Source organism: Triticum aestivum, chromosome 5B (genome assembly GCF_018294505.1).
Source record: "Triticum aestivum cultivar Chinese Spring chromosome 5B, IWGSC CS RefSeq v2.1, whole genome shotgun sequence".
Taxonomy (NCBI): domain Eukaryota; kingdom Viridiplantae; phylum Streptophyta; class Magnoliopsida; order Poales; family Poaceae; genus Triticum; species Triticum aestivum.
Genome location: NC_057807.1, coordinates 620,164,981 through 620,174,054, shown reverse-complemented (window position 1 = coordinate 620,174,054; position 9,074 = coordinate 620,164,981). Strand labels below are relative to the sequence as shown.

At 43.0% G+C, this 9,074-nt stretch overlaps 1 pseudogene across 1 annotated transcript; it reads right to left on the bottom strand.

Moving 5' to 3' along the window:
* Positions 1 to 2,204: 2,204 nt before the first annotated feature.
* LOC123117213 (pathogenesis-related protein PRB1-3-like) lies at positions 2,205 to 2,872 on the bottom strand (annotated as a pseudogene). The gene has a single exon (XR_006457306.1). The product of XR_006457306.1 is annotated as a pathogenesis-related protein PRB1-3-like (transcript).
* Positions 2,873 to 9,074: the final 6,202 nt, after the last annotated feature.

Sequence of the window (9,074 nt, the reverse complement as noted above, 5' to 3'; positions counted from 1 at the left end):
ATCAGGTGATCTCATTGCTTCCTTTTAGCCTATCATGATACCAAGTATCTATTAAGTATCAGTAACATATACATGATTTGAATGCCCTACTGCTCTCTTTGGCAGATAGGTACACAACACATATAATTTGGTTACTGTGATAATGGTATATCTTTCTATGGATTCGTGAACACACAAGCAGATACAAAATCATAGACTACAGTTTCTAACAGTACATTCTTCCTTGTATCATTTAACAACTGCAATGGAAAAAGTGAAGATTCCACAAAAGTACTAGACGCTATGATGCACAAGCTTGGCCTCCCAAATGCAGTTTACTCAACACAAAAGGGGCGGACGGTCGGTCTTGACGCAACAATTCACTTCTATGGATGTAAGCAACAACTGGACAATGGACTTCCACAAAAATCAATGTCCATCCATGTGTACGACAAACTCGAAGAAGCTGAGAACTGACTAGCAACTGAGGCTCTCAAATGCATACAGGGCTCTTACAGCAAAGTTTTGCAAGACAAAAACTATGACAAGGCACAACCAGCTCAACAAAAATGCCAGGCCCTAGAGTATCAACAAAAAGAAAAGACGGAATAATCAACTATTTTAGCAACAGCTGGTGCAATAGCCTCATTGGAGATCGCATGGCAGCAAAGAAACTTTATCGCATAATAGATACAAACTTCACAGCTGGTTCAACATTGAAAGAGAACAATCTCAATCATGTTTTATCACAGGTAAAATATGTTGCTGACCGTCTTAGCAATACAACAACATAGTCTGAATATGATCTCTAGCAAACACACCACAATTATTGGAAACTCGACGATGACATCAAATGAATTTCTCCTTTGAGCAATGCAGGCCATGAAGAATAGCAACTATGAAGAGTTGACTCAGAGAATCGTTCTGAATGTCCAACGATACATCTGTCAAACGTATCTCTGCCTATCTACATGCCTTACTCATAACATTGTAAATGATCGTTCATAAGCTTCTTAGAAAACATGTTCAGCAACGACCATCTATCTATCATCAATTCATACTTATTTCTGTATGTTTCATTCTGTGTCTACATATTTGAATGCACACTCTTTCAATACTTGGCTTGCACTCGGCCTTTTGCGCCATCGGCGCAACGGGTCATCTAGTTTATATAATACTTGAAAGAAGCCGGCATCTCCAATACAATAATTATCTACTTTGCATTTATAAAAATATTCCACACTAAGTGTTATTGGCTTCCTACCATACACCTTCACAATCATTTGTAATTAACAAAAACGCCGGTAAGTTATCTTCTAGAACAAATAGTGAAAGCATTTCATCTCTTTTGGTGGATGAAGGGGTAATTGCCCGGTTGTTTGAACCTGATCTTGAATTGGCGCCCAGGTCGGCGCCGGACACCGCCGTTTCATGGATTTTGAGGGTACTCTCTGCCGAAATACCCTGGCAGCTCGCAAATGATGCAACCCAGAGTATCCGGCCTTTGAAGCAGCTTAAGAAGGCCTCAAGGCCCGGCGCACCATTGATGTCCCGGTGTCGGTCCGAGCTGTGTAGCTGTACGTGTGCACTAATAATTGATGGCTCCTTGCTTGTGTGTGTTCCTTCGAGATTATTTCTTCGTCCATCCCTCCTCCTCGCCCGAAGAGGAATGTTGACAAGAGCGTAGGGGATGACCACGATGGATTTAGGTACTGCCGCTCAATCACAACACCAGATCTGGAGTACCATAGGCATGCATGGCGTTGGATGACTCTCCCCGCGGCAGGATTCATGGCGTCGAGGTCAGATCTACTGCATTCACGGGCTGGGCCGCAAGCGAGTCCGGAACCTACGATGGACCGCTAGTCGAGAGCGAGCTTGCACGGGACCATGACCGGAGCTGGATCCAGAGTGAAACCTGGGAGTGGATGGGTGAGCCATAATGGCAGATTGGGTGACTGTCACGGCGGGAGTGGCCTATGGCGTGGAGGAGGGAGCGCGAGTCTCAGGAACAAGACCTAGTGTGCCCTCTCGAGATCTACTCCGTTTTACGAGTTGGGATCCGGAAAAAAAATGCACAACATAGAGAACAAGTGCGAGATGACAAAACGGAAGAAAGACACTTTGATTAGTGGTTTCTAAGTGTGCTGGGTTTTTTTCACAGGGAGGCACATATACCATGCACAGTATAATAGTAGAACCATATATTTATCCATAAACACTGCTTATACAATAACACAACTTATTACCTGAATCATAACGGTACATATATACAGCCGGTCTAAACAATATATGGCCTCAAATCCGGCCGGCTGGTTAATTATATATCACATCTGATCACACTGTGGTTATCAGAGCTTAATCATTTTATTTATGCAATACGCCGTACGTACATGCACGCTCGCATGCATGCATGATGCATATAGCCTAGTACGGGCTCACCCCGGGGAAGTTGCCTGGCGGGTTGTAGCTGCAGATGATGAACACACCGTCGCCGCTGTCGCAGACGACGCGGGCGCAGCCGATGGCCGTCGAGTCGCGCCACACCACCTGCGTGTAGTGCCCGCACGACTCACCCTCGGGCGCCGAGCAGGTGTTGCTGTCGTGGTCGTAGTACTGCTTCTCCGACACCCACGAATTCACGGCGTCCGTCGCCGTCCACTCGGTCCCCGCCGCCTCCGTAGAGGTTCTCCCCGTACGGCCGGCCATCAGGAGTATGGATCAGCTGGCAGTCGCCGCGGCGCTGATCCGCGTAGTCCTGCGCGAAGGCTGCCACCGTAGCGTCCCATGTCACCTCCCCAAGGCCCACGTCGGCGCGCGCCGCGTTGTGGGCGTCCACGAAGTCCTGCTCCGAGTTTTGGGCCGTGACCGCCATGGCCAACATGAGAGCTACGAGCACACCACCTAGCTTCGTCGAGTACTCCATCGCTGATGAAGAGCTTACAAAACTAATCAAGGAAGATATATCTGTAACGATGAGATAGACTGCCACCATGCGTACGTTGTGTATTTATACTGCCTGCACATGATCGATTGCTTCTCTGAGGTATAACTAAGCTTGGAAAGTTTCATAGAAAAAATATATCTCAACGAATTACACTGGTCAAATTCGAAGCACATGTGGGCGCGTTGAGGTAGTCAGATATAATCGTCCGCGGCCTGTTATTTCTTCTGATCGAGATTACCTCTGCCCATGTTGAGGAACTTCGATCGTCATTTGATCTGGTGGCACGAAAATAACTGCATCATCTTCATTGGCCGAGAAGAGGTCAGGTCGTACTAGTCGGGACACACGTACCTAGTAGCTAGCCAACTAGGTGCTAGTGGTACAAACGTGTAAAATGATTAAGTTCAAGAATATTTCTTTCGGGTTCAAGTTGTACAACTTGTTAAGGCAATTGGTACTCGCACACGTAAGAACCATTTTTTGCTTGTAATTGAGTTGTTCTAATACTGTGTGCCGGTTGCTACATAGGATTTATTTTTTCGTTGGCCATAATATATGAGTAGCTAACATATCTCTTTTATTTTGCTTTGTCATGCCTCTGTCATTTTCATGTGAATTGCAACTTTCGTAACATCCCCTCTACCCCCTCCCATGCACCATTTTTTTATTACGTATAGTGGCTAGAAGCCAATTCTTGCTTCTCCCCGGAACAGGACAAAAGTCAGTTTGTTCTTTAAATTGGAATGTTGCTTGTGGTCCTTGTTGTTAGCCAAATGAGTGTTAATTTTCTTGTTCAACTTCAAGCGAGATTGATTTAACCTTGGCCATGTCGCGGAAATCTTATTTTGAACGTACCACAACATTTTTTATATATAAAGTGGGGCGTGAGCTTTTTCGGTAACGTGGCACAACTCAATCAGCGGAAAGTTGTTTTTGGCTCTTCTTTTGTCTTTCTAGCTATACTGCAACATTATGATCATATTGATGTCCTAGTGCATGGTACTTGGAGATAAGAAAAACTCGGCAACTATACAATGTGTGCAAGTAGGAGTGATGCAAAGTGATATGCCTCGGCAAAGTGGTCGATCGATGATACAACCGTGGGTGAGCAGATAGAGGCACGAGACAAGTAAAGGGAGTGTCGAAGACGAGGGAAACATGACCGAGATCGGCTAGAGTGGTGGAAGTTGTGCGCATGACCATGTAGCTATAGAAGTGCGACCCAAGGCAATGATTTGCCGAAGTAGTGGGATACGGAGTGTGTGTGTGCATTATGACAGAGTGGTGCATCGTGTGTGATGTTATTAGTAGAGCGAAAGAAATAGTTGACCGGCAAGAAGAGGAAGGAAAGTCGGTAATATTATGCTGAGTGTTTCTAGTTTTTGCTCGGCAAATTGGGTTTTATGCTGAGCACCCCATGAAGTAACACTCAACATACAACCGACCACTCAGCGTATGCAGTTTTTCTTGTAGTGAATGGCAACATGAATTCTGTCTGTGCAAGTTGTATCCGAATAAAGAGAATGCACACCATAGAGAACAAGTGTAAGAGATGAAAAAAATGAAAGAAATAAGCTTTCATTAGTGGTTTCTATATGTGCTGATTTTTTTTCCATAGCAAGGCCACAAATACCATAATCAACATAATAGTAGAACTATATATTCATCCATAAACACTGCTTGTACAATAACACAACTTACTTGAATCATAGCAATACATACCATTGCCGGTCTAAACTGTACTAGCCGTGCGAAGCCATGGCGGCCTGCCGTGCTCGTGAAATTGCCCATCGTCGGTTTAGCTGTGATTTGTCCGGCTGTTGTTTTTGTATGAGAGATCAAATCAATGTAGCATAGAAGTTTTTTTCTATTGTAGAATATCAAAAGGAAGAGCATTTTTGTTGCTGCCGTTCATTGAAAGTATATCTCTCAATTTTCTGTCAAGGGCCTCAAAATGGTGTCGGTGTACCATTGGAGCACCATCCCAAAGTAGCAGACATGTTTCTTCAAGCAAAAATGCATGAACAAAGCCCCTCAAGAATAACCGGACCATTAGCTAGATTTTTAATTGCCAGAGCAACCTGCATGACTTACCCACTGATCAGTATATACAAAATATATTTTCTTTTCTGGTTCAGTTCAGACACTTGCCAATCTATACCAAGAGTATCTATTCTACTGTTTAAAAGCTAGCGACAAAAACCAGACAGAACATGTTTGAGATTTTTTTTTGTTATATGGTTTTAAAATTTACCAAATCGATAAGAATCATGCTGGCAATCTTCACAAATTTATTCCCTTGTTTCCACATCACTATTGTGAAGTCGAGATTTATTGTGCACTGCATTCTTCAAAGTAGAAACAACAACCAAACAATCTGAATGATGGGATGGATTACAACTGTAGTCGGTGCTTTTAGTCCTTCAGTCAGGCAATAATTTCGGTTTCTTCAGCCTCGAGTCACAACATGAGAGAGAAGACACGGGCAATATGATAGACCCCTCCAGATTACAGTAGCTGCACCAGTGCTTCCTTGTCCAATATTAGCATCATAACCTGCAACCAATACGATTTATTTTCTGCATATATGCACCCAGAGTATCAAATAAACATAAATCATTGTCGGCGGGTTAACTCGCAAGAATTGATTGAACTCTTTCGAAGATATTTTGAGACGTTCTATTGAGCAACAACTGAACTAAGGAACACTATTTATAAGATTGCAATTTAACCTATAAACCCTGGAGAACCGCTAGGCAGGATGAAGCCATAGACGTCGCCTTTAAATCGCCGTGCCACCGCCTGTAAATTATGTGCCCCATCGAGGGCATTTTGGTCTTTTTATGTCCAGGGGTATAAATCGCAACCGCTCCCGTGGAGAAACCCTGGCCGCCGCCTGCCGTCCCACTCGCCTCCCCCTCCTCGTCGCCCTCCTCCTTCTCCTCCCATCGCCGCCCCTCCTCCCACCGACGTCCCCTCCTGCTCCGCCCCTCCCCCCACCCCCTCCCCCCTCCCCCGCAGCTCGACGGCCAGTAGGGGAGGCCAGCAATGGAGGGATGAGCGGCGAGGATAGAGGCACCAGCCATCGGGGACCTCCGAACCTTCTTCTCCTCGTTGCCATGGCAGGTGGAGCTCGATCTGTCGAGCGCGACCTCGATCTGAAGTAGGGGAGAAGCAGCCGCAGGGGGCTCCAACCTCTTCTTCGCGGGAGGGGGCAGGCGCAGCTCCTCCTCCTTACTCTCCCACGCGAGAGCGGCCCCAACAACATCATCGCCTTCAAGGTCGGTTAGTCCTCTCCAGAAATCTATGGTTGATCTTTTCTCTGCGTACGGATTGTCCTGGAACCATAGAACAGGAGCAGTTTCCTTTTTTTGGGTATCTTTTCTTTGCATACTGATCGGTGGTACCCTAGAACAGGAGCAGTTTCATTTCAATTTTCGTTTCAGATAGCTCCCATTTTCTTTGGATGAGCAGAGATAATAAAAACATGAGCTTGAGGTGTGTTGCGCAAAGAGAGTTCTCCCTGGGATTGATGTCGGCAAGCCTGAAAGCTGCAATCAAGCAGGTATCCCTCTATATGTAGTCATGTAGCACATGAAAATTGTAGCTTCCTTCTAAAAATGCAATTTCACTAATTATCCAAAGCACTGAAATTCATCCCTTGCGCAGCCGCCGTCGGTGGAGATTTGTAGCTAGGTTCATATCGACTAGAAAATGGAGATTTTCTTCCAGTAGTATGGACTTTTGCTCTGCTATGCTCTTTTCAGGTATGCAAGCCCCCCTGGCTAATTATCAATTGGTATGAAACTCTTCTCTGTCAACTCTATCTCATCCTGGGGAGGCTTTGTAAGATACTAAAATTTGCTGACAATGTGTTTCAGGTTTTGTGTAGATGTTGTTTGCATCGCACTTCAGTTCAGAACATGGAGGGTTAGGCGGCTCGCCAATTGGTAAATATATCTTATGCTTATGAAATTGATACCCCATACTGAATCTCTTCAACTATATAGTCTCCTCAGGCACAGTTTATATAATTGTTATCTCATAAGGATTCATATGTATTATTTACCAGTTCCGTTGCCAAACTTCTTGTGTAATAGCTTTCTTTTTATTTCTTCCTGTTTGGGGCCATCCTTAAGTTGGGGTTAATCAATTGATGTCACTGTTTTTGGAATGAAAAAGAACATGCTAAACTTGCATATTTTAAGGTCATGAGGCTTCAGTTTAGTCTGTTTCCCTCACTACACATAGGAGCATTCAGGTAATTTCTTGATAACTTCACATCTACTATTCCCAAGCTGTGGTCTTCCATTTTTACTGGCGTTGTACTAATTATTCTGGTTGTTACTCATGTTATTGTCATTTATCATGATAAAATTCGGTTCTTGGTTGTGTCAGGTTCGCTTAGTTTAATTTTGATATACCTAGAGTGCAGATGATGGGCTAATATAACTTTTTCTGCTTCTGGGAGATGATGCAGTGTTTTTTCCATATATATTGTGCACTGCTTTTGGTTGTTTAATTGCAGAAAAAACAAGTTACAACCATATTTTGTAGTGATCAGATTATTGTGATGCTCGTTCTCAAATTTATGAGGGCACTCCCTGTCTTTTTGTTGATAGCTGACCAATTTCATTCCCTATAGTTTTTAAATATATATCCGTGCCTCCTTTTGTATCTTCTAGGTTATTTCTTATTTGTTAAGTTCTTTTATATAGAAAAGTAACACTAACAACATGTTATCCAAATTGATCTTCCTGGTGATTGCTTGCGTAATAACTACACACTTCTAAATTTGTCATATTTTTGGTCTGCATAGCTGATTTCCCCTGAGGATTGCAGTAACGTTTAAAGAAGTATGTACACTTCTAAACAAGTATGGAAAAGGCGACTTGCTTGAACTGAATCAGCCATAAACCTCCCTGAATTATGTACATATCTAAAAAAAACTATATGTCTACGTCCCTGTAGAAATACACAAGTATATTTGTAACACTTAGATGCTTACCTAGGAAGCTTGCATCACAGACCACCGAGGAGGACGACACCCGGGTTCAGCCCCATTGGAGTTGGCATCTGCTCACAGCAGACTGCAGATGTTGTCCGTATTTTGTTTCTTTCCTCTTGTAGCAAACACATGCAGGTGCTGAGATAAGGTTGAATTATATTCAGATTCGTAGCTGCTAGGTAGAATATATTAGCACTAAGTTTCTTTCAAATTCTGGGCATAATCTGTGCGGAATTTCGATGTACTCCAGGAACAACAGTTGTAGCTCTTGTTTTTATGTTTCCAATGGTGCTGGTTTCACTGAAATTTGATTGGTAGTTTAGGAGTTAAGCCAGAAGCGATGCTACTGTTTAGTAATAACGAGGCTGTGAGAAGATCTGTTTACCTGTCTTCAACAAAGTTAGAGACAGATTTAGTCGCAATCATCTGAAATAAAGTTATAGGGAATTCTCTATAGGTATTTGAGAATAGTTTATTTGATGAGATCGGTTAAGCGATTTAAAAGCTATTAACAGACCAATGAGTGACTCAGTAACTCAGTCGAAGTTTGAGCTAAACTTAGAACTGGTTATTTAGGTTTTTGCTTGAGGGAAATATTAATGTAGTCATGAAATAGATATTTAACCTTTTTTGTATGTAAGTTGATATAACTTTTATGTACTACAGGCAGTTCGTTAAAATCCACAGAACAGTTCCTTTAGTAGGCGATAGCAAGGCACTTAGACAGTCTTAATTTGGGGAAATAAGATCAATGAAAAGATAGGTTACTTGATGATACACTTGAAAGAGAAAGGGATATGATATTTCGTTGATGACGTGAACTGCAAAAGGATTCTCTTGGTGGCAACATCCTGGGCTTCAGAAACATGATTGGTTCAGCCGAAAGGATGTATTGCAATTATGCACAGAGATGGAATTGTTTGAACTCCAGTGCCACCTTCACCAATCGATGGCATGACAAGACATGCCATAAGAGGTACCTTCTGCTTGTTCTTTTGCATTGCTTTGTTGGTTTGAAACTGTGTGTATTGATTCTTTAGGAATCTCTTGAATCACCTGATAAAGGATCAAAATCATCACTCCCCACTAGAACCTGCTAAGTACCTAATCTTTCAAATGTATGGTGCAACCAAGATATTA